Below are 27,793 nucleotides of genomic sequence, written 5' to 3' on the forward strand. Positions count from 1 at the left end.
CCAGGCACAGCAGCTAGTGGAGCAGGAGAGGCAGCTCTTGAAGCAGCATGGCAAGGTTTTGCATTTGGGTGGGATCCAGGGCAGAGCAGGGGAGCTATCACAAACAGTGAGGTGCCACCGCAGGAGTTGGATGGTGCAAGCTGCCATAGCAGGTGCCGCAATGAGAACACACAGTGAGTACCGAAATAGTTTTTAATGAGATTTAAATACTTTTTGCTGTTGTATGTTGGAGAATGACTAACCATATATTGGTCTGTTCATCTCCCTTGTTATTTTTTTCTTTACTACTTTCAATAAAGTTATTTTGTTGAGCTGTTTGATTAATTGTATGTGAGATAGGAGTACAGTGCCTAGTTACATTTTGCAGATTTGTGAATGAAAGGCTTAGCCAGTATTTATCAGTGACCAGTGAAAAATGAAGATGGCAACAGCTACCGCCAATTTAGCCTTGAAAAAAAGGTTCACAAACTTGTATATTTTTCATGTAGCCACTTTGTGAAGATTATTTTTTGAAGATATTGCATAGACGAATTTGTTATGCCTTAGCTTTCTAAAATGGCAGCATCCCCTGGAGCAGTACAGAAGCATTTAGAATGTTTCCCTAGAGAACAAAGACCTGGTAAGTGAGTTTTCTCCATGCTTTCCTCAGAAGATGGTAGGTGTACCAGATCTGCCCTCTATGATACAGGCTGTGAGCATCACTACTTTTTGATAGCCCAGTGCCAGAATGAGATCATTTTTCCTGGCCTGCTGATAACACTCTCTGCCTGCAAAGACCAGGCAACTGTCTTCATGATGTATGAGTTGAATTAGTAATGCGTTAAGCAGTATCACTGTATGTAACCATGTATCGTGTAGTGTTTGTGACCAGTATGCCCCACCTTACCTGTTAGAGAGCTATGAACAACCCTGACCAGCACTGTTCCCTGAAACATAAAGCCTACACGCAGCACAAATACATCACGGGACCTCTCTGAAATTTGCCCACAATCATTGACTTTTCACAGCAAGTGGCCTGTACCTAATATTCATTTGCATTTTTTGATTTTGCCTAGGCACAGAGAAAGAATGCATCTACAGCAATTTTAAATGTTTTTGTTGACAGATTTTCTCCCCTGGATATATATCTCTTTTCTGCTTATAATCTAGGGAGAAGCAAGTTCTTTCAAATAATCATCTTGCATGTCAGCAGCGAGAAAGGGAGAAAGCTGCTGCACATGTGCAACAAATAGGTAGAGTTTCAATTAGCTTTGATCAAAAGCTCTGATATGTACTTTTATGAGATCCTAAGTGTAAAGTTTCCATCTGCTTAATAACAATTTGGTGTAAATGGCAGGCACAGCATGCAAAGCCACCATCCACTAAGTATCATCATCATCTCAGTTATTCATTGTACAATAGATTCCTTTTTAACTCTATCAAAGTTGCAATCAGCATTTCTTTGTGTTCAGTGTTAGACAAGTCTGTGTCTGAACGCAGAGACAGTTGAAAGTTAAAGAAGGGTTTCCAAGAGAATAATTCTTTGGCTTCATCATGATTTCTTCAACAGTCTGCCAACAAATGTTACATCAGATTTGTTATTTACTTACAGCCAAGTTCAATTTAAGTTGGCATCTGAAGTGTTTTTCCCTTCCCTTCCCTTCCCTTCCCTTCCCTTCCCTTCCCTTCCCTTCCCTTCCCTTCCCTTCCCTTCCCTTCCCTTCCCTTCCCTTCCCTTCCCTTCCCTTCCCTTCCCTTCCCTTCCCTTCCCTTCCCTTCCCTTCCCTTCCCTTCCCTTCCCTTCCCTTCCCTTCCCTTCCCTTCCCTTCCCTTCCCTTCCCTTCCCTTCCCTTCCCTTCCCTTCCCTTCCCTTCCCTTCCCTTCCCTTCCCTTCCCTTCCCTTCCCTTCCCTTCCCTTCCCAACCTCCTTGTCACCTATAACTCCAAGGAATGGAATTTTCACAGAATTACAGTATTATGTGTGAGGGCTGGAACTCCCAACTGAGGCCATGGCATTAGAAAAGTACAATACAACAACAGTATGTTCCATAAATTACCCCCAAAGACTATTCAAACTAACCTTGTTTATAATATTGTAATATTCACTGGTATTGTAACAAATGTTTTTCTCCTGAATGAGAAGGTTTTTTAATTTATAAAAAGGGAAGGCTCTCAAACATTCCAAACATACACATCTCTCCAATCTCTTATGCCTTTCCCTCCTTATCTTATTTATCTTATTAGATAAACAACTCACGCTTCTAAGAACAGCACTAATACCTCATTTGGAATAGTACAGCATGTCAATAAAGAATAACTAAAAGACTGAATCAAGTAATTCAGAATACAGTTTAGTCACTGAGTGTCATCTCTGTTCTCTTGGAATATGGCTGCCAATGTATTATGATTTTCTTGAATTTGTTTTTCAAAAACGCCAAATATTTTGTATGAATAATTATTTGACAGGTGCTTGTTAATGAGCAGTTTGTTTTGACTGCTTAATATCTGAAATTCAGTCTATTGTGACTGAACACTTGAAATCTGATTTAGAAAGATACTTGTATTTAAAAAGGGTGCTTAATCCAAGGTATATGCTAACATTCTAGTTAGGAAAAATGGGAGTCATGCATGCATGTTTAATAGAGTGAAGGTTTTTCACTCAACATGTAGGAATACTTCCATGTGATTTCTTCTTTCAAAAAATACTTGAACTGATAAATATTTCTCCTGAAGCAATGTTAGGCAGCACTTCTTGGGGAATTTGCCATGTGACGGAAAAGTAGCTCCTAAAAGGTTTGCTGAACTATGGGGACAGAAGTACTAAAATAGCCACTGGCTTTCAAAACAGGGACCATGCATAATAGGCAATGGGTTATCAGAGACAACAAAGTATATCTCAAGTATATCTCAACAAGCTGGCAACATGAATACACAATATTACATAATTTTTCTAACAAATTTAAAAATACATTATAGATTCCCAATGACCTGACACAGACAAATAGCTGTACAGGCATCCTTTGTATTCTTGCTTTAGGCTGTTAGATCCTGTGTTTATGTTTGAGGATGATTGGCATAACAAATAATGCACAATGAGGTATATATAAACTTGACAGCTATTCTACATGTCAGTACAATATCACCACTTCTCATTCACACACCACACTTACCTGTTGGTCTTAATGGATTTTTATGTCATAGGTCTATACAAAACAAAATCTGACATTATATGAAAAGAGAAATATGAAATATTAACTGATACAGTTAATCATTGAAATAGCTTAAACTTACATATTGCTATTAGTGATAGCGGAGCTTTAACAGTGTACACCATTTTAATATGTGGCTCACACAACTATGAACAGTGTATGTTGACACTATTATTATTATTATTATGACTGATATTTTGAATTGGGCAGTAAATACAAGAAAATGCATAGGAAAAAACATACCACACAGACATAGACAGAGGGAAATAGTAAAAAGACAGCTATAGGAGCAAGCACTGTATTAGCATTTATCAATAAGATCTACACTGGAGGCTTATTTCTTGAAATTGTTGTATGATGAATCACTTTCTTGAAAATGGTTACTTACATGGCCTCAGATCTTACTTCAATACCATGCCACAGCTTTTTGGCAGCATAACTGTACCCACAGCATCATACAAAGTTTTCTCAATTTACAATGTTCTGCTGTGCAGTGAAGCTTAAACATCACAGGAAGGTGTGAGGAGAAGTGAATAATTTATGTAGTGTGGCAAGCAGATGTTCTAGACAAAAAATGTTCCAAATATTAGCATTTCAGAATCTTTCCAAGGACCTTGTCTTTATTATCCATCAAATAAATCTACTGAAAGCCAACCATTGCTGTAGACTAATACTATTTTAGTCATAAATAAAAGACATATTTCCTTCTACATTCGCTTTACTATGCTCCAGGTAATTATCTCACTGGTTTGATTGAGTTAACTGTTTAGGGACTGCAGCGCGTCCTTGCTGTGTCATAGTGTTAGCAGTGCTGTGCTGTCCTCTGTCTTGTTCTGAGACCCCCTTCCATGCTTATATTAGTGGAATATTTTGATAGCCAGTATTTTTGAACTATGAAATCTGTTCTTACTTTTTCCTACCTATTCATAATTTTTAAAATTAATAGGGCAGAAATTTCAAACACCTTTTATCCAATATTCCAAAAACATGGTTAGTGACATGTGTAAAACAAGAGTGTAATTATTACAAAAAAAAATAAAGTTAAAACATCAAGCAGCAAATATGCACAAGTCACATATTTGGAGACTGTTTGCTGAATAATTATCTTGTCTAATAACTTTAAGCAAATAGTTAAAGCTTGCTTTGCGTTATCCATAAACATGAACTAGTCAGACTATTCTTTATGTGTGGTAATCTGAATGTAAGGACTAGCTAGGAAGTACCATACAAGTAATGCAAGCACAGGCAAATTCTTCACTGGCTTAAAAATGTTTAATTGGGGATATCAGATGTAGGGGTTAAAGGTATATTCACAAAGTCCAGCAGTAAGAGGCTGGCTTTACCTGTGGATTACCACAACATTATGTGTTAAACCAGCACCAATTTTTCATTAGGCAGCTCCACTGCAGTTCCTTCTGTCTCAAAATCTTTCCTTGACAAGAAAGTTCTTACAGAATGTATTTTCAAGCTAGTATGTAGCTTTGCAGTCTTTGGGGCTTTCATTAACTTGTATAACAGACACACTGATTCTACTATATATGCCCATGACTAGTGCCCTTCAAAAATACAGTAGATCTCTGTAGAAATTTGATTTGACATGGAAATGTCCTAGCAGAAGTAAGCATCTCCACTTGATGGATATGTCCTGCAAAACTACTTTGCCACAAATGTTATGTATAAAAAAACTTATAAAATGGCTAATTTCACTAAATGGCACTGATTCATTTGGAAAAAAAATAAATTAAAAAAAAAAAAAACACAACTGAATACCCCTGGTAAAGGTGAATTCTGAGTCACGATCTGATATTCTCTTCCCAGTTCTAGTACAGACATGACCTTAGGGGAGGCAGTTATCTGAAGGACAGTTAGGTCCCTCACCAGATCAGATGACTTGAACAAAATACAATAAAGATTCATCTGTTTCTTTATGCTGGAAAGACTTTTAGAAGTCTTTTTTTTTTTTTTTGTATCTCGGGTCCTTTTTCTCTATGTAGCATTGTAAATATTTCCTGACTTTCTGGATATTGTGAGGATTATTTCATAAGTACTACAAAATATTGCAGTACAATGAAATGAAAGCAGTATAAATACCTAACAGGATTAGAGACTGGTACAACCTCATTAATGAATCATGGTCAAGTTATTTCTGTGCTTAAACTGGTGTTACCTTGGTTGCTAGCCCATTACTGTCACTGCTTTAAGTAATAAAATAATATCATATGTCTTAAAAATCAATGCCAGGTTACAATAAAAAAAATATTAGTGCCTCGAAATAGTGCAGTACAATCCTATTATGTGCATGATTGGTTTTGACAGTTCTGTGGGTTCAGGAGAAAAGCTGGAAACTGTCTTCCTTTGCTAAATGTCTTTAGTGTTAGCCACTATATACAGTGAATGAGCAAGACTGAATTATGTGTCATATTTTTTTCTCCTTAAAATTTAAGCAGAGAAAGTGGACTTACATATCTGGTGAGTAGCTGCCTTTACAAAGTATCTTAAATTTTTCTTTATGAAGCTTGAGAAAGCCCACTAATTCATTGGAAATCAACAGCAGGCTTTGAGAAGTCCTGAACGAAATAAGAAAGAGAAGTCTCTGTAGAAGCAGATGTCAACTTTTTGTTGTTGTTCAAGTAATTTGAATGCTTAAATAACCAAGGGGACATCTCTAAGCAAAATGCAAGATAAAAACAGAAGATTATGTACTAGTGCAAAGCCAGCCTTAGGCTTTATTCCTTGTATCTGTAATAAGTCATATTGGTGTAACCTTGAACTCTGGTGAAATTCAAATGTGGATCTGAGCAGTGCAGTTCAAGCTTATGTCTGATTTCAAATGTGGAGTGCACTCCTTTGTGCATAAGCTTTCAACCAGTTTTGTTGCCACGTCTGTTTTTCTGTGCTTTTTCTTTGAACATGAACAAAACCCCAATATTGATTTTCACCCATAGTTGTTGTTGTAACACTTTCTCAAGAATGCAGAATTTTACCTGGATTTATTAAATATCCATGCTAACAAAAAAAAATAAAAAAAGAATTGCCTGAATGAGCCAAGAAAACAGAAAGCACTGAACTGTTGGAAGCACAGAACTTCCAACAGAAGGCAATTCTCATGCGAAAGTTGAAATGTATTTTGGTAATGCCAAAAAGGAATAGCATATATAAATATTTGAAATTTCTTTGTATTAATTTAAAACATGCTACAGTCACATTAATCATATGTTTCTTTTCAAATACTAGGAGTGTTTTGCTTTTATCATAAGCTGACTGAGGATGAAGACAGAAAGACCAAAAAAAAGATCAGATCAGGGATATATTGCCTTATTACAGAGGAATAAAGAATACCTAATTTCTAACAAACATGAACTGCCTTTTTATCAGGAAAAAAAAAAAAAAGCCTGTTCTACAGATTCATATAATTTTCAGGTATGCCAGTAAGTATACACTTGCCTTCTGAAATGTTGCAAGGTCCTCCAGACAAAAGACACAAGGTAAAAACTGGGTAGGAAACCAAGATGGTGAGAAAGTGTTGAGAGATTCTGTAAATGCCAGTTCTGTTTATACAAACTAGAATGCAGTATGTGAGTATACATCCATCATTAATAGAAACAGAAACAGCTGGCAAAGGAAAACCAATTTGAGCTATGTATACTTAGTTACAGGCACTAAAATGACTTTTTAAAATAACATAATATGTTAAGGATCTTACAGACTACAAAATGAACAGTATGCCAAAAATGGTGAGAAAGTCAATTAGAGGAGCACTAGCTGTTGGCAGCTGAACACAAATACAGACAAGATTTATGTATATATGGACCTTATTCTGGAATGTTATGTCAGATGTCAGAAGGCCAAAATTGACAAAGCACAGGCGTACATTTGCCAAGGGCAGAACATTTCATTTTAAGGAGTAAGACTGTAGCGTATGGCACTCCAACCCTGCAGATCTGTAAGGATTAATCTTAAGCAATCCTTTTGCACAAATTTTCCTTCAATGAGGCTATTAGCAGAATACTGGAAATGAACTGCAGATTCCATTCACTTTATAGTGAAGCATAAAGCTTTGATGAACAGACATTTCTTTTTACAGCTCATCTGTAATGTACTGGGCATTTTAAACAAGTACCAAAAAGTGAACAGGGTGAAAAACCACCAGATATGGCTGGAATTAAACCTTGGATGGGTTTAATAGGGCTACAGATGTCATTATTAATGACGGGAAAGAAAAGAATTGGAGTGAAGTCTGGAATCTGTACCATCCACTAAATGTAATTTAATTGTGTCATAATACAGGTTTAATATATGTATTCATTTGGTCTTTGCTGACCAACACATTTAAGAAAGGCTGGTTTGCAGGCTTTTGTTTTTTCTTTGCATCAGGCTAAAAATAACATTTAACAATTTAATGAAAAAATTCAGCCAAATCAACATGAAATGCATGCAGACATGTTTTCTCTCTTCATTGCGAAGAGAACTTTATTGATGACTTTTTGTTTAGTGGAAAGAAGTGTGTTACACTAGCAACCTTACTTATTACAAAGAAAATAAATACAAATTGAAAAAAAAAATGTACTACTTTAGATTATTTTGGAACAACCTTGAAAACCAAAAAGGGGCAACGTGTCAGTAGTTACAGATAAAAAAAATTCTCTTGTTCATGCCTAGTTATGACCTTAGTGTACTGCCAATATACTGAAACAAAGGTCTTAGATGAAAGATGCATTAAAAAAGCCACAGATAAGAAATGAAGTATCGTGGTATTTCAGGAAAATGGGAGTTAATTCCAAGAGAAGCATATTGTTTAAAAAATGTCCATTTGTTTACGTCTGTGCTGACTTCAGCAGAACTTAATGTGAAAGGGAAATTAACATTCTGAGTAGAAAGGAGATAAACAGGTGGTGGATGAAAATGAAAGAAATTATCCAAATCAGGAAATGAATTAGAAAATAAGCTGTTAATGATTTCCTATCTGGTACCAAACCAGTAGTGATAGTGTCACCTGCAAGAATAATGTATGAGGACAACCAGATCTAGCAAATATGTCTTCCAGATATTTCTATTTCAAATTGGGCTTGTGAGACATATTCTGTCTTTGATGTGTATGTGTAACTCCCATTAGTTCTAACAGAAAATACACATCTGCAATCAGGAAGAACGTGAACATGAGTACAAATATGAAGCATCTTGAATTTCAAAAGATACCAGGCAGGAAACACACACCAACTGTAAATCATGATTGGCTTCAACATTTGATCCGGACTTAAAATAAAATTATTAAATATCATAATTATATATTAAAAAAATCCTATAACATTCTTCATTTCTTACTGAAGCAATCCTACTTGGGAAAATAACTTAAGAGACTGCAGTACAGCTAAAGAACAGATGAAACCTTGAGTAATATTATACTAGGATAAAGCAGTGGCATTTGACAATGCACATACTTCTACAGCATATGAATAAAATCTTGCCTCATTGAACAGTGTAGAGAGATGTACGACAGCTTTTAATGGAGAGAGTCTTTCACTCAGTGATCTGAAGAATGAAAGGTGACTGAGTGCTCTTGAACAGAGTAAGGCTTCCTTGGTGCTGTGAAGATGTGGGGCTACATTCAGCTGTCAGCAATTGAAAAGTAAACCAGCAGAAGAGACCAAGATGGTAAGAAAATAGTTCTTGTCTTGCCAATATTTAATGTACATCAACTGGCTTTTACCCAAGAGAAACTCAGTAGTAGGCAGAAAGAAAGAGACCTGTAGAGATTAGAAGGAAGTCAATTTAATGAGGTGTGCAACTAAAGAAATGGTATCATAGGTCATGAATGAAACTTGCCTTCCAATATAATAAGCATAGAAAGAAAAGTGTCAGGGGGCTGAAAGCAGGACACATTCTCCAAAAGAATCTGTGAAAAAGTATGATCATCTGTGAGAAGGTATGAACATCATTTATTAAATCCTTTAGCATTTTTTTCCCATGGAAATCCCCATACTTTATAGTCATATATATGGTCAAAGTACTTCTTGTGCACAATTATTTTTGTTGAAAACTTGTGTTTATTAATCGTTCTGGGAACTGCAATGATATTCTACTGATCATTAAAATTCACAAAATGTTTCACAAATTACCAGAAACTGAGATAAAATTCAGATTAAATTTAGGTTGTCATTCAAACAAATGCTCATTGTAGAGCAGAAAAGGTTCACATTGAGAATGATGTTAACAGCATTGGAAAATTTTGCTTTGAGCTGGAAACCAGATAGAGGTAGATAATCTGGCTAGATTTGTATCGCTACAGAAGACGGGAAACTCAACATTTTCAAGAAAGTCATTATGATCCAAGTATTCAGCCCAAAGAAACATCCTTGATCGATCTGGCCTGATCCCACCTCTAAACAGACTGAGCTGTGTCATGTGAATTTTATTTTTTTCCAGAATACACTAAAAGAATTATTTGAATTAGACATCCTTCTATTTTGATCCGTATTTTGTAAGAACCTCCCTGTCAGTTCCTCACAATAAATATGAGTGACTACTTTTTTCTTCTCTTTTTCCTCTCAAGCCATGTCTTCCTCAGTCATACCATGTTTGACGAGTATATTATCACCAATATTTCAGCCTTGTTCCTCAAGAAGACAGAAAGACTATTCAGGAATTCTACCCATACAACTAAATGTCTTTGTTCCTATTCCTGAAAGACTTCAATGATTAAGTGACCTGAAAGATTATATTCATGCTACGCAGTTGCCAAACACCTGCAACTTTTTTCAGATTTAAATGAAAAATCATGCTCAATTTTAAAAATGTTTCATAGTAAAAACAAAAACAAACAAATAACCTCACCCCCACCCCCCCCCAAATATACTAGTATGTGCAAATTAGTATTTTAAAATGCATACTGATGTGCAAATTAACTGCTGGCTTGAAGGCATCTGATTTAAAATATATACTGTTGTGTTTTTAATGCTTCACATACTTAATATATTTGTCTGATTTGTATCTCATACTAAGTTGAAATCCAGATAGCTAGAAAGTTAAGTATTGATCAACTTTATAAATTAGATTGATACAATTTTAGTAATGACCAAGAAGAGAAAATAATAGTGAAGTACTGCTAATATACAGAAAAACTAATTTTCTACTTTCATATACTGCTCTTATAGAACAACCTGGTAAGTAATGAACTAAATCTGCATGGATTCCACAGGTTACCATATATATATATATATATATATTTGGAAAAAAAGTGAGATTTTCTAAATGTCTAAATAGTATCTTCTTTCAAATGTCTTTCCACCATTCTGTCAGAAATTCCTGTCACACAGCAGATCAAAGGAGCACACCCAGCAGCTGGGTGTTTTGCTGGGACAGAATGATCCCACAGCCATTCTTTCATTCCAGTGCCTGGGAGTCCAGACAAAAGAAGGTATGAAGAAAACCCTGAGTAGATAGTGCTAATGTCTTGACACACAAATATTATAATAGCAGTTGTAAACAAAGTCACTGCTTTTGATTTGAGAGAAGAGAGTTTTCAGACCTTTGAATGGCTTCTGATCACATTTTGTCTCAGCAAGATTATTCTTACTAATTACTAGGATTATTCATAGTAATTATTCTTTTCACTACCATCCCTTGGAGTTAGGTGAGAATTTAGCTAAATAGGTACTTGTACTTCCAACTCCAGCTTTCTCAACTTGCCTGCAAAGGCATGTGATTCTACTAGACATTCCTCTTCTGAACAGCTGCAAGGCGAAGGTTATATCTGTCACATCGAACTTGCTGTCACCTCTGGAGCACTCAGCAGTTTAGGTTTTTCATGTATTTATTTTTCAGACTCTGCTATTGCTGCACACCATGCCTCTCTGTGTCTGCAGTGCAGCCACTGTACCCTGGGGTTCAGCCAGCTTTATATTGCTGAACCTCTGCCTGCTTCCTTTCCTAGGGTATTATGAATGTTTAAAACTTGTCTTGCCTCCAGTTTCTAATTCATATTCTTTTTCTGCAACTCTCGAGCAAAGAATGTGAGCAACTATTTCAGTATCTGTTTGGGAAAATAGGTTACTGCTTCTGGTTCCAGCTCCACTGTATTTATCAATCAATGTATTTGTCAATCAATTCTGGTGCCAGTATTGTCCCACCAAAGAAGAGACATTTTGTGAAAAGTCTGATGCAAATTAAGTGAAACAAGAGAAGGAAACAGTATTTTAGAGTATATTCAGAAACCACGTAACATATTCACAAGGTTTAGAAAATTTCTTTAGTTTACTGAAAATGATGCATGCATGCAAACAACTAAAAGCACATTTTCAAAGAATCACAACTGCTATTAGCTTGCTTTGGACATTCCTCCATTTTGCTAAGCTCCTGAAGTAAGCATTCAGTTCTATGGGAGAGTATTAAGTGCAAGATGTGTCCTGTGTGCACAGTCACAAAAACAAATGCAAAAGTAAAAATGTTCAATGTTTAATTCAATTTAGAGAAAGGGAATAAGTTTCATTGACACACTGAAGCAATTTGTTCTGTAGAGTTCACAAACTTCTACATTTCATATGTAGAAATCTACTCCTAGAACACGTTACACTGTGTTAATCTAATATATGTCAGATTTTTAACGAATGGGCTTTGCTACACACTGTGTACCAAACTTACTCTTATAACTGTGGTAATTTTAACTTGCTGAAAAGTACAAGATGTAAGTTAACAGTATCAAATGTAATGTTCAGTAAGTGGACAAATGTGACTGTGTGTTACTCTCAAATTCCTGATTGACATTGTGGATTGTTTTTCTACGTACATCTAAGACTGTTTTTCCCTTTATTTCTCATTGCATTCCTGAGTTGAGGTTATTGAGAATGAAGGCAGGATCTCCACATTCAAATGTATCAGACATGAACACAAAACAGATTTCATCTGGTAAGGACAGAGCAATGTGATAGTTTTATCTTTGTAACAAGGGCTTCTCCAATCTTTGTTGATGGTTATTGTTTGAAGAACCAAGAGCAAATTTTAAAAGTTCCAAGGCTCATCCCAGGAATGTACAAAGCCTTACATACTCAACAGAGAAACTCACATTGATAATGAAATCTACCAGGAGAAAGGAAAAGAAAATGATATTTTGTGTTACACGAGTCCCTCATATTTCATATTTGGAATTAGCAATGAGGTGAAAAAATAGCTGTAGAGACAGAAAGCTAAACAGATTTAACCAAAAGAACTTTCAGAATGGAGAAATTTAACTTACATACTTTTGGTAAGGAAATGTTTGTTTGGGAAATGAGTTTATGTGCTTTGTCAAGGTCATTGTGCTCTTGTGTTCCGTGATGTAATGACTAATGGAATTAGCCCATGACTTCCACCATTCAGCAACCTGAAGAGGTTCTATCAGAAGTGTAACTGGACCTTTTCTGATGGCTAATCTGGTGTCCAAGAAAAGCTGGACAAAGAAACCTCATTATAGTAGTCCCAGAAATGTTCCAGAGAAGATAAATAAAAAGACACTCCATTTGCTGACTTAGATTCAGCATTCTGGACCTATGTATCTCATAGTTTTCAGGCAGCTGCTACTACTGATCCTATATGTGTTCCTGAGGGAGAAGTTGAATTTAGTCCAGAATCACCAGACATACAGAATAAGAGTCTACATCAATGTCTTAAACAAGTCTATACAGAAATTCTTATCAACAATAACTTTGTTCTGAGAATCTGTTATTTTTTCCTTTTTTGTCTTGGAAGAGTGAAGGGGAAATTCTGCATTGTTCTTGATACAAGCTTCTTTCACAGATCAAGTGCCCTTCCCTTTTCAGGCCAGAATAACCCACTGTCTTTAGTGTTTTTCATTCTCTCAGAGAAGCCGGTAGGAAAACTTTAACGCAAGCATTTTATTTTTCTTAAAAACACGCAAACAAACAAAACCACAAAACAAACAAACAAAAGTGCAAAACAAACAAACCCCCCCAAAAAATCACATTTTTTCTTAAAAAAGATATCTGATTCTCAAATTCTGGATCCCGAAGCTATTGTTACCTTTGAGGATATTTACAAGTTCTATCTCACCTGGTCCTTTAACAGTTTAACTCTAGTGAGGAATGCCAGCAGCACTCTACCTTCTCCCTCTGTTATTGTAAGAGAGAATCATTTATAACCTCAAGGTCTTTTCATTAGAGAGACTCTCCTCTATATGCTCTGCCTGCAGAAGATGGTGCAAAAGTTACCTGACAAAAAGAAGTGAATAATGCTTATCCAATACCCTTTTTAAAGAAACTTTTAAGAAAACATACTAAGTCTAACTAACCTAACCACGCTATTCAAAGTGTGGACCTGAATGGTTTGCGAAACTATTCTTATTTTGGTTAGCTTTTTTCTGTTCTTTCTTTCCTCATACCACTCACATAGATGCATATTTTTCAATAGTTCTTCTCAGTATTTTCAGTGTTACATGCATCACATCTTCAGAAACCTTCAGAAACCTCCCTCTCAATACTTTTGGGACATTTGTCACTGAAACATATTTAAATGCATTCACCTTTCTCTTATAAGAATACAATGCTGCAGTGTGAGTTTGTGCATTGATATTCTCATCTCTGCTTCAGTTTTCTTCTCTGAAAAAACAGCATAATGTTATTGTCTTATATGTAAGGCACTGCGCAAACATTTAACATGGCTCAATTCTAAAGCTGCTATTCTAACCCAATTTTAAGATAAACTTTCTATAGACAGAACCACCTTTCCTGAGAATGTAGGAGATACCGAGGTAGAAAATTTCTGCAATTCACAACCCCAAACATAGTTCTGATATTCTTGCAAATATGTTGTTATTCCTATGCTTCCTGTTCTGAATATCATGTGGTTCTCTAATATCACATTTGAAGCAGAGTCTAACCAGTCAAATGATTTTGAATTGCCACTATTGATATAGGATGTGTGATTCTCATCATCTCAATAGCAAGTAAGTCTTCACTTCCTTTCATTATTCTGGAATGCACTACTCCCTCTTTCTCACTCAGTGTCTTACCACAGTAAAGAAGTCATATCTTCCTAATATCTGAAAGTTGTTATGGAATAACAATATTTTTCTCATCTGTATTTCTAACATGTTTCAATATTTTCAATAACCTTTGAAAGACAGAGTTCAAAAGAGAAAATCTTATGCTTTTTGAAAGAGATGAAGAAATAACGTTTTCTCTTCTTTGCTATTAAATTTAGACACTTTAAAATTCTGTGTCTTTGATTTCATAAATCACATTTTCTTAACTGCAGAATGGAGAATATGAATCCTTTCTTATGAAGTCTTTTTCATGAACTGCTGATCAGAATAAAAAGTTTGTGCCTCAAAATGTTCTTTTAAAGAGGATGAATTTATCCAGATTAAGTAACAACAGATGTAATATTACATTCAAAATCTTATTTTAGAATGTGCCTCCCAGTAAATCCCTGAAGTTACTCCCAAAATAGAACTACTGTACAAAAATCTCACTTTTTCTACCCAATTACGACAAGAAAACAAAGATGTCCCTATAGTGTAGATTCTTCTCACCAGTGTAATATTAGTCTAAAGCAAAAATAATTTATAGGGAATAGAAATCTCAGAACAAGACACTGGGAAGATGGGAACTTGGAGCCCTCTGAAGTATTACACAAAAGGTAACAGCGTATTTATCAAAGTACATGCTATTTCATCTTAAGAAGTGAGAATTTTTATGAGGTACATTAAACAATTTAGTGTTTAAGATGTGTGCAAAATTCAAACTGCAGTGGCAATGCATGGAGAGAAACTGGGCAAAAGCCTGCTGCTTATGTTTTACAAGATACTTTACAGTAAGTATAACATGATGGTAATGCAGAGGGATATTAAAGGAAATAATATTAAAACAAACAAAACAAACAAACAAAAAACCAACAAGCAAACAAAATAAAAATCCCATGATGAATTTTGTTGTGTTTGTGTGCTTTATATCATTAGGGATATGATGTGTCTAAATCAAATGACCAAAGGAAAGAAATAATTCTTGCAGTGAAGGACAACGAAGAGCATCTTTGATTAACCTAAACTGAACAGAGAAAAAGCCAATCAAGAGACACTAGCATAAAAGTGATTGTATGAATCTGGACCGTGAAAGCCAGTATAACAATTTCATTGGTTCTGAGATGATATTTTTTTTTCCAAATCCATAAAGATTTAATACCATGAATTGTGATTAGTACAAGTCTATCTCCTACTTCGGTACTCGTGATAAACATCAACAGAGTCCTTTCTCTGCTGAGCTTCCTTAAAGCAGTTAAAACAGTGAAAATGCTTTGAGAAATTATCTTGAAAGATGCAGCTCTTTTTCAAGAAGAATACCTCAGTGAAATGATGGTATAAAAATGAATGTTACATAGACAAAAACGTCATTGAAGCTGATGTTTTGTTTGTTTGTTTATTTTTGTCATGAAAATAAATCAAACAGAAAATAATAGGTGCATAATGCTGCTGATGGTAGTTTAAAGAAAGACCTTTGCTTGGGGAGTGTAACAGAAAACTTTTCTTTGTACTCCAATGTTAATTTCCTCTTTTTATGTATGGGTGTGTATGAAAATCCTATACTCACATTTCTGAGAAGGAAATCTCTGTTTGATCCTTTCAAGTTTGTAACAGTATACAATGTAATATATGTATATAATATATTATTCAACCCTTGCCCAGGCAGGGTCTCAATAAAATACACATTTTCACAGAGATCAAGAAGTTCCCATTTTACTTCAGTAATTCTCAAGATTCTGGAGGGAATTCTGAAAATTAGAAAAAAGACACATCATCTCCAGTGCTTACACTGTAAGAAACTGCAAGTAGAATTCCTTTACCTAAAGCACAACCACAATAAAACACACGCCAAAATTTTTTAAATATAAAAAAGGAAAAAAAGCTTGTCTTCCCCCCCCCCCAAAAAAAAAAACAAACAACAAAACATAATAGATATACTTCACAACAAATTAACTTCAAAATAAAATGAGAGAGGAACAATTTATCCTCACATATTTTGTTTCACTGTTTGGGGATTCTCACTGTGGATGTCAGAACCTTTGGCTTCACATTGTAAAATAATCCTGTGTGCACCTACAGACCTAGCAAATATTTCAGTAAATAACTACAGTAATGGTAACACAATGGGTGTGAAATGTTCACTAATCCTACTTGGTTGACTTCACTTTGCTTCTACCTGCACTCAAATTGAAGACCATAGGGCCCAATAAAGGTCAGAATTTCATTTACTTTTTTGCAATACTTTTGTTTTCCAAAAGAAAAAATAGGCGTTCTATTTTCCAACTAAAGGAAATACAGAAGGATTTAAAACAAGTATATTAAAAATAAAGAAATAAACTTTCATCTTGAATTCCTATGTCTGTAGAAGGAGCCTAAAACTGGAGAGTCAGAAGTCCTGGAAGTTTCAAAGGGATTCCCTCCTGTGACACTCTTGAATCATCAAAGCTAGGATTGTCTATAATGTCTAAATGTCATTTTTCTATAATGACAAAGATAGAACAGAATTTCTATAATGACAGAAATGTGGAAATCAGGCATTCAACTTCTGTAATCAGTTTTGTTAATGAAAAGTTTGTCAAAATCAGTATGATTGCACGAAACATCACAATTTCAACAAAGGAACTGATCTCTGATAAATATCTACCAGTGAAAAGTGAATGTTCATTTTTATTGTTTAGTTTTTGTGTCCCTGTATGCAATGATAGTAACACTGCAGCTTGTACAGCCTATAAAAATATCACAAATGAGTACAGTAAAAGTCAATAATTATTAATAGTTTCTATAAAATTAGCATAGATCTATCTTATTTTACAATGAGAAAACACAAGGCAAGGCAGATAAAATTATTTGTAAAATATGAGAAATGACTTATCACACCCAAATGGTTACTATATTCCCGATGACTAGGGCAGAACCTTTGCCGACATTAGCTGTGCCATAGTATAGGTTAATAGCTTCTACTGTAATAATTGTTTTCATGTATGTCATATTACTATACACCCTGTATCAATACATGGTACAATATCATGTTTTTATGATGTATAGTATCATGTATTTATGATGATTATTTATCATAATGATCATAAATAATGTACATAATGTATCATAATGATCATACATAACGTACATAGTGATCATACATAATGTACATAATGATTATGTATGATAATAATCATACATGTATCACGTATTTATGATGGTATACGTATGATGTATAGTACATCCTATAAAAGGCACTAAATATTTTTCAATCGTACACCAGTATGTGAATTGCAACGGGACTGTCAGATTAAAAATATATATAATAATAATAATAAAATCTGTATTTCTGTGCAGTTCTTGCATGAATATAACTTCATCCCCCAGAAGCCAATGCACAAGCCAGTGACTTCTCTAACAAGAACAGGTGTTGATGTAAGCCTCTAGATGACCAAACTACAGACCATAGTCTCCATAAGTCACTCAGCTGGACTTCTGAAGAAGGTACTTTGTCTTCTGGTCTTATTCTAATTAACTATTCTTTTCATCATGACAATTTACTGTAAGCTTACATAGCTTTGGAAACCTGCCACTTTTTCTATGGTATGATGGATACCATCAACCATTAGGTACACACTGCTGTGTAACTAAAACTTGCCTTCCCAGTAATCAAATACCTGTGTAACACCGGCAGTCTGACTGTTAATTTTGGAGATTATTTAGCATTGACAGACATATAAGTCACTAGTGTAAGTAGGTATTGAAGAATACAGCCCCTGATCACAGCTAGACAACTTTGTAAACTTAAGGTGAAGGCTGAGTTGTTCATATGCCTTAATGGTCTTTCTTCATACATACTAGTTCATTTTCAGCACTGAAAGTTTATGTAAAAAACTTTCCAATCCTGTTCTAGATATTTCAGTTCAACAGTCAAAAGCCACTGACATCTGCAGATGCGTGGGTATTACTAGCATCATGCAAAATGAGATGGGCTGATCTGAATAAAAATGCATTCAGGTATAAACTAAATGACTTTTAATGTGAAAAAACAGATTGACTTACAGGCACAACATGCTACTGAAGGTTAATATTTTTATTTTATAGTGCTTTTCTCACTACTCTGGGAATTAATTACAGCAGCTACATATAGTTATACATATTTCTGGAAAACTATTACTTCAGTTATGTGCATACTGTGCATACAAATGTCATCATTCTACATGAATGACACAAGTGCCAACTTTATTTACTATGTGAAAAATTGCTAATTTCAGTAAGTCCACCCAAGAGCGCATGAGCACATAACCAGTACATCCGTACATCTTTGTAGAAAAGAATGTAGATAAAAAGTTTGCTGAAGCATTTTACGTACGGAAATAGTTCCTGTCTCTCAGGCATATGCTGCCAAATGTCTTGTTACCACATGGTTTACAGCTAGCTCCCTCTATGGCATACTGGCTGCATGGCCACTGTATGATATTGAGATCAGCATCTCTAAGACATAACCATCATCTTTTTTGACCCATCCCCCTGTGAGTCAGCCCAAACTTTCAAAAACAAGGGAAGAGTCCATCAAAGCCCATGAGGCTAGCATTTTCATGGTAAGACATTGAGGTTCTGTATTATATGACCTAATATAACATGGGGAGTGTTTGAGAGAAATAACCCAAGGAAATCCAAGAAAGGGTTAGAGAAGTATATAGTGCATAAGGAGCCAAACTAGAGCATCTGGAGCTGTTCAGGAGGGAATCCTTCCCAGAACTTCGCACAGACTTCATGTCTGAAGGAATTGGTTTCTCTGCCATAGAGATGGGTAGCGAGTGTAGAGCATAGCAATAAGGAGCTGAGAATTCTTTCACAGTGCAGAAATACACTTAATTATTCCAACTTCATAACGTATCTGCATTAAAGCTGGACTAGCCACTGCAAATTAGCACTGCTTTAGCTAAAATCAAAACTGAATTCTTTTTGAACTCTTTTTTATTTTTTTAGCAGCAGTTTATATTTTATTGTAAGACTATCAAGAAAAATGCCCCTTTTGATACAAAAAGGTGCTGTCATGAAGGTCACACAGGAGACATTTAACCCTGCTTCTGTGTATCATTTTGAAATCAAGGTAGAGGGCTGGTAGAAGGGCAAGAGATTAGTTGTTTGCTTTTTTACAGTGAGAGAAGAAAAAGGGGAAATATAAAGTACCCATTGGCAGTAAGGAAAAAGGACTATCCTAAGAGACTGAGAGTATATCAGACAAAGACTGGCCCTTTCCCTCCCTAATGGACCAGGATATGAGTCAGAGGGGTTTAATAGCCCATTTTATAGGATCCCGCAAACTCAAAATTTAGCAGAAGCACATGCTTTTGCAATAGAATCCCAAGCTCTCTTTTCCTCCCTGAAGCACGCTAAGCCTGTTTTACTCTCAAGATACTAACCGGCTTTTTATCTCCAACCTTCAGGCAAAACAATAAATTCAGGTTTTCACAGTATCCTCCTCAATGAATTCGAAGAGACTATACTGCCTCTCACACAGGGATCAACTGCCTCACCGTAAGTTAAACACTGCATTTCAGCACTGTCAAATGCCCCTTTCTTAGCAATAGGATGGCCATCAGAAAAGACAGGGAGAGTAAACACAAAACACAATTGGCAGGCCACGATTTCACCTGAGCAATATCTATAGTACATCTTAGTTTGGAAGTATTTTTATTTTTGTACCTAACCCCCCCTTTGCAAGAACCAAAGTTATTTTGACTGTATGCTCATGTATTTTACTATATACTCATGTATAGCTAGGTCGCAACACAAGATTTTCCAAAGCAGAATAACAAGTAACATTCCTATCTTTCACTCACAGATGTGAAATAATGACACCCTGAAATGGCTTCTTGTAGTTCCACCTAAGAAAAACTGATGCAAGACCTAAGAAAAAATTCAACAAAGTCCCACTTATCTTAGGGCTGGTCCACACCAACAATAATTGAATTCAGTTAAGAGTTACTGGTTAGCACACCAAAACATCTCACACAACCTTGAAGGACAGGAAATATTATGGAGTAGGTGTGCTGTACTGCTTCTGCTATAATGAAAACCTATACCGATATATGCCAATTTCTCTTTACTCTCTGGTTGTATTCAGGTCACTTCTCCCTCATCTGTTATGTAAATATTTTTCTACTTCTGCATTTGTGAGGTTTGAATTCAACTGGAGATGTCTGTTCTGTGGTTCTGTCTCCACAATTACTATGCAATGAAGGAACAGCTCAAGGATGACTATCAGACATGCCTGTGGGACACTGGAGGTGAATGAAACTGTTTTTCAGGTAGTTGCTATGGAAGACTTACATAAAATTTTGCTCTCTTAATTATTGTAAATATAAAAGAAAGAAAAGAAAGAAAGAAAAAAAAAGAAAAAAGAAAAAAAGAAAAAGAAAAAGAAAAAGAAAAAGAAAAAGAAAAAGAAAAAGAAAAAGAAAAAGAAAAAGAAAAAGAAAAAGAAAAAGAAAAAGAAAAAGAAAAAGAAAAAGAAAAAGAAAAAGAAAAAGAAAAAGAAAAAGAAAAAGAAAAAGAAAAAGAAAAAGAAAAAGAAAAAGAAAAAGAAAAAAAGAAAAAAAAAAGAAAAAAAAAAGCTGTTCCCAAGATCACTCAGCACTGTCCATAATATTCAGTGTATGGTGACCCCTGGGAAATGACAAAGTCCCGTGGATGTGTGAACTTGATTCCTCTGCTTTCACTACAAATTTTCCTCTGCTACAGAGAGCATCGAAAGACTTCTGGTTTTAGTGTATGCAATTTCCATGTTGCAGACACAATGTTCTTGTGCAATGAGGCAAACCTGAAACATGGTACACATCACATATCCAATCTTGTTATCTACCCAGGCAAAACTTTGATTAATTTCAGTGCAAGTATTACCCAAATGAAACCAAAGGATCAGAATATAAGATTATTTGTGAAAGTTTTCTCATTAGATATTTCAGTTCAAATTTGCAACAATTTCTGTCAGGTAATAAATGGTTTAACATGTCACATACATGGCTTATAAAATACAAAAGCAAGGACAGTACAGTAATTCTATGAATAAAAGGCAACATTTATTGGTAGGTATTTATCATTCAATTATTGTTTTTGTTTTGTTTTGTTTTTAAAGGATATTTCTTTAAACCAAATCTTAATTTTACATCAGTTACACAAGTAGCACTGTCATTTAGCACTGGAGAGGATTTGCAGAGTTTTTTTCTTCCCTTGAACTGCTTTCTTCCCCTTCCCCTCAAATTGGTATCCGGAGCCTTGAGCCCATCCCACTGACCAAGGCACAGCAGATGCTCTGAATGTGACTGTGATCTTAGAGGATAAATGCAATAAGATACAAATCACAGATCTCTCATCCTCACAAGGATTTGGAGTTTCCTCCATATCATCTGAGGTTGCTGCTGTTAGGGTTGTGGAAATGCACTGGAGAAAATCAGTTGAGGTATGCAACTACAGTTCTACAGGCAGCAAGGAGGGAGTGACACAAAAAGCAGAACAACCTTGGACTTCAGGAGAGCAGACTTCATGTGGTTTTTTTAGGCACCTGCATGGAAGAACTGCATGGGATACAGCCCTGGGGAAAAGAGGGATCCAGAAGGGCTGGCAGATTTTCAAAGAACCCCTCCAAGCTCAGGAACCAAAACTCACCTGGAGGTGAATCTGGCAATGGATGTGAAACACAGTAAGAAAGGTTTCTCTCAGTACATCAGCAGCAAAAGGAACACTAAGGGAAATATAGGCCTGCTGCTGAATGGAACAGGGAACCTAATGACAAAGGATATGGAGAAGGAGAAAGCTCTCACTGCCTTCTGTGCCCTGGTCTTTACCAATAGCATCAGCCTCCAGGAATCCCAGGCCCCTGAGATCTGGAGCAAAGTCTGGAGCAAGGAAAACTTACCCTTAGTAGAGGAGGATCAGTTTAGGGAAGGAATAAACAGCTCGAACACATGCAGGACCATGGGACCTGGTGGGATGCACTCACAAGTGCTGAGGGAGCTGATCGATATCGCTGCAAAGCCACAGTTAGTTATCTTCGAATGGTCACAACAACTGGGGGAAGTTCCTGAGGGCTGGAAGAAAGCAAATGTCACTGCTGCCTTTAAGAATGGCAGGCAGGAGGACACAGGGTACCACAGGCCAGTCAGCCTCACCTCAGTTCCTGTGAAGGTGATGAAGGTTATACTTCTGGAAACACATGAAGATCAAGAAGGTGACTGGGAGTAGTCACCATAGATTTATGAGGTGGAAATCATGCTTAACCAGTATGATAGCTTGCTGTGAGGAGATGACCTGCCTTAATGGATGAGGGTAGAGCACTGGATATTGTTGACCTGAACATTAGGAAGGTCTTTGAAACTGTCTCCTAGAACATCCTTGTAGACAAATAAACCAAGTACAAACTAGGTAAGTGGACAGTGAAGTGGACTGAAGCTTGGTGGAACTGCTGTGCTCAAAGGATTGTGGTCAGCAGCGTTAAGTGGCTGGAAGCCAGTCACTACTTCAGGAGCTAATACAGGGGATGACGCAGTTCAGCATCTTCATTAAAGACCTGGATGAGGGGTCAGAGTGCAATTTCATCAAGTCTGCAGATGATACAAAAATGAGGGGAGTCGTTCATACACCAGATGGTTGTGCTGCCATTTAGAGGGACCATTTGCACCAGTACACACTGGGGGGCAGTAGCCTTGAAGAAAAAGGAAAGCAGCCTTGAAGAAAAGGCCTTCAGGGTCCTCAAAGACAACAAATTGAACATGATCCAGCTCTGTGTCCTCACAGCACAGAAGATCAACAACTACATGGGAAAGAGCATTCTCAACAGGTCAAGGGACGTGATCCTTTCCCTCTACTCCATAACTGGAGGTCATAACTGGAGTGCTAGGTCCACCTCTGGACTTTACAGTACAAAAAAAGACATAGATATACTGGAGTACATTCAGAAAAGGACAAAAAAAAATAATTAAGGATCTGCAGCACCTGCCACATGACAAGAAGCTGAGAGAAGTGAAACTGTTCAGCCTGAGGCAGAGGAATCACAGGGAAGAGGGGAGGAAAGAAGTAAGGAACAGGGGATCAGACTTTTTCAGTAGTATCTCTGTGGCAGGACAAGAGACAAAGGGGACAAATTAAAGTACAAGAAATTCCACCTAAACATAAGAAAAATATTTTTTACTGTAAGGATGATTCAATAGGGGAATAGATTTCCTAGAGAGACTGTGGAGTCTCCATTCTTGGAAACAGTCCAAACCCAACTGGGCATGGCTCTGAACAACCTGCTGTGGTTGGCCCTGCTATGAACAGAAGGCTGGACTAGACAATCTCCAGAAGTCTCTTTCTGCCTCAACCATTTTGGCAATCTGTGATTCTATGGCTCTAGTCAAATGAGCGACCACCATTCTTGAGACAACCAGAGGGGGCCATAGACAATTAAAATTTGCAAGAATGTAGGTGCTGAGTTTGCCATTATGCAAGATCCTGGCACTGGCACGAGATCCATCTTGGCTTTTTTTCCTAAATCTGCACCTAATCGCCAACACCTATAGTAGCAGTGTGAAACTTCAGCAAATTAGCTTTAGTCCCAAGACCTGCTGATTCCCTGATATTTTTTGAAGTCTTCAGTCTCCTTTATTTGGGGCAAACTTTGGAATGTGGTTTTGACACTCCCCTTTCCTGATGACAAAACAGCAAATAAACTTCTGCCACCTCCAACCTGTGTAGTTGTAACCCAAAGTGTATGTGACAGCTTGCATCATGTCTAAGATTTCTTCTACTTTGTCTGTCAATTCTGCTCTTCAACCTGGAGGAAGCCTTGAAGAATTTGGGATGACAGCTCATGGGCAACCTGGTGAAATTCAGTTTCATCCTTTGTGGATGTCTCTGGGTGCTCCTGCAGAATGTTTCACCAAGAACAGTTTAACCCTTATTAAACCTGTTTGCTCTGTTTGAGGAATGCACCCCAGCTGGCCCTTGTATGACAAATCTATCCTATTGCTGACAAGCCAATCCTCTGTTTTGTTGCTGGTGGTCCTTGCTGATGTACATTGATGATGTGGTCCTCGTTACCCAGGACCTGGAAGATCTGGTACATGTGGAGGCTTGTTAAGACTCAGTAGTCTTCTCTATCCAAGTCAACTGCATCCAGACCTTTGGCAATCTAGCTGGGAAACAGCACTGATTAGATCTTTTTTACCACTCTCCATCATTCAGTGGGGCCACTCTCAATAGTCCCTGCCACTGAACTCTCTCTAGAAGCTGACTGAGATAAAGTGGATGTTAGAAAATCTTCATACTGAATTTAGGAGTTGATAAAACTGTTCCAGTGATTTCCTTTTTTTTTTTTTTTTTCCCTCCTTACTTTAGTGAAAACAACAACAACAACAACAACAAAAAACCTCTACTGTAATACCTTCAAGGTGATCTTATGGTGATTTTATCTGGGAAAACAGAAGAAATCTTTCACTAATCTCTTTGAAGAAACTAAACTCCAAAAGACATTTTGGACCTTTTGAAATTGTAAGGCAAACTGGAAGAAGAAATGAAAATGTAAACAAATTTTAGCAAATGTGTATTTTTGTTACTGTTACCAGCTCTGGGGAAATGTAGATGAGGCATATATTGTCAGGGACAGAAGCACATTTTCCTCTTCCTCAGGATTATCTTTCTGTGCTTAAGGTCAGCTTGCTGGTAAGAACTATTTTGAAGAACTGGAAGAAACCTCAATGGAGGCTCCCTCCTCCATTGCTTAGGAGCTGCTTTTAGGCTGAGGATCTTACACTTGGCTCCCACCCAATCTACCTGTCAAACAGCCTTAAGAGAGGGGCTGGTCTGCAAAGGAAGGTGAGCCAGGGGCAGGCCACTGACTCACTGACAAGGGTGCAATGCCACAGTGCGCAAGCAAGGAGAATGGTTCTGTGACAGCATCCAGGGTCAGCTATCACCCTGTAAGTCTGCAGTGATACGACAGGGCCAAGACTGAACCGGGAAGTCAAGCTTACAAGTCCAGGTCCTGACACATAACATAAGAATTCCCATTAAGATAAATGCTTCTTCAGGGCAGGACAGAACTCTCCTAAGAAATGTATCATGACTGCTGGAGGCAGAGGTGCAACCAGCCAGACTGCATTCATTTGGCCAAACTCCAGTTCACAAAGACATCACATGAAAGTAACTTATTTGCTTTGTCTCCAAAGAAGAAACAGAAAGACTTCTATATTAAGCATTACGCTTACTTCTCTGCCTTATCCCTACTACTATTCTGAGCTAGTCATTACTCTTCTACCTTCCACTGCAGAAGAAGAGATATTTCTGTTTCTTATAAAATTAAAAATAATAAAATAATAAAATAATATATATATGTATATTTCTAGGCAGCTTACAAACACTACTAAAATTCCATCACTTTTCCTAATGGACAAGTGTCAGTCTTCTGCTACATGTTCCTGATTATGTAAAAATAGGTCTTTTTGACAATAGGCATACACAACAATTAATTAAAATTCAAATGTAGTCCATTTGACAGAAATCTGTGAATGTTATTTTCAGTGCTATCAATTGTATTTTACGTATGGTGATAGAAGTCACAAGATGCGTTGTTCAGAAATATTTGCAACATTTTATTTATAAGTTTATCAGTATTAAATAAATTTTAAATAAGTAGTTATTTCTATATTGAAATATACTATCACCTCATGTATTTGGCAAGTAAATTCTATTCCATTTGGCAGGTGGTTCTGTTTAAAATAAGACTGGCTTGTTTTGGTTTGTTTTTAATTAAACTTCCAAGGAAAATAACAGCTAACAGCTTAAATCAGAATGATAATACTGAAAATGAGCCCAAGAAATGAAAGTCAATGAATACTTGCATTGAAGAACAGTTATCAGTTTCTCCAGTGACATTAGGTTCTTATATACATATATACTTATATACATATATATACATATATACATAGCCTTTTCTGCTGCACAGCACGTCATTTCCTGCATTAGGTTCTTATATACATATATACTTATATATACATATAAATATACATATATATATACATATATACATAGCCTTCTCTGCTGCACAGCACATCATTTCCTGCAGTAGGAAGTGCCACTGTGTGTGTTATTTCCACTTCTTTATAAAGGTGACATTCATATAATTTAAACTCTATTTTCAATAGTTCTGTAAATCTACCACTTCTCAGCAATTCAGGTTAATGTTTTCCTAGACTTTCTATGTGCAAGCTAGAGAAATAAAATCTATTTTAAAGTACTACATTGTTTTAGAGTTTGCATTTACTTTTTATTTTTTTTCCTCATGCATGCACCAGGAAGACCATATATCATATTCACATTGATGACACAATGCAGAGCTCTATTCTGAATAATAGCTATGTTTTATCAGCTGCTCTGACTTCTGTGACTGAAGCATTTGGGCATTTTCTATTGTCAATATAAAAATATATGAATATTGAGAAACCATATATTGGATAGCAGGATACTCACAGGCTACAGCTAATTCTCGCTGATGGGCCTGTTAGTCAGAATTTGAAACGCCATCAAAAAACTCATAGGAGATTTTGAAATACATATGGGCCAAATTGTGCAGTCCTAATTCAATCACAAATTGTAATACGTATTTTACAGAAGCATAGGAAGAGATATTTGTGCTATAACTTTATTTACTTTTTGCTCCTCCTTGTACAGTAAGCACATTTTCAGGTAAAAAATGTATTTATATTTTAAGTTCTTGAGTTGTAACTAAGCATGATATTGTGCATAGTGTCTAGACTTTTGAAGGTTACTGCAGTACCACTAGTAATAACAACAACAAAAAAGAAAATTAGAGCAACACTTGCCTTTTCGTACATTTTCTTCTGAAATGTATCCTTTACACACACTCCAGAAGAAACAATGACAGCAATTTAAACAACAGAACAATTTGTAAACTGGCAGTGACATAATCTACAAATAGACTGTTATTGAAACTTTTTTTTTTTGTGGAAAGGATGGAAAAGAATAAAATAAACTGCTCACAACAAACTCATAATTCTTACTGAGCACAAAATAATGCAATTAAAATCACAACACATAAGCCTTCTTGGACAATGTAATCCCATCATGACAAGCAAGGGTTAAGAGTCTGCAGGTAATCAGCACCAACCTCATGACATGACATAGGACACAGCCTACTAGTAACTGCTACTGCAGGAAAACTAACTGCTTTCCCTGCAAAATGTTTTTACCACCTTGGAACTTCTAAGCCTTGTAAGGCGGTGGTGCCTAGTATCACCCTACCAGTAGAGCCTCCATCTTTTGATCCTTAATGAGAACAGATTTTTCACCTGATCAGAAGTAGAGTTTTCTGAGGCAGCTGCATTACATTTTGTCTCAGAAAACAATCTTTCAGAATGTGCTTCTCACACTTTGGAGCTGCAATAACACAATAACAGCACAATTCATTTACCTTTATTTTGCATTACTTCAGTATCAAGAACAATGAAACTGCAGAAGTACGGGCTGTGAGAAAAGAAAAATCTATGAACTGCAGCCCTGTTATACAGCATTGTCATTGCTAATGACAGGTCTCAGACTTTTCATCAAATTTGCA

The 27,793-nt window shown here is 36.3% G+C and overlaps 1 long non-coding RNA gene across 1 annotated transcript; it reads left to right on the plus strand.

Moving 5' to 3' along the window:
- On the plus strand, positions 1-27,793 carry LOC310893280. Its single transcript, XR_014578873.1, has 4 exons — positions 1-173; positions 17,533-17,679; positions 19,629-19,719; positions 20,027-27,793. It is a non-coding gene; the product is annotated as an uncharacterized lncRNA (long non-coding RNA).

Source organism: Anser anser, assembly GCF_964211835.1.
Source record: "Anser anser genome assembly, chromosome: 2".
In the NCBI taxonomy this organism is placed as follows: domain Eukaryota; kingdom Metazoa; phylum Chordata; class Aves; order Anseriformes; family Anatidae; genus Anser; species Anser anser.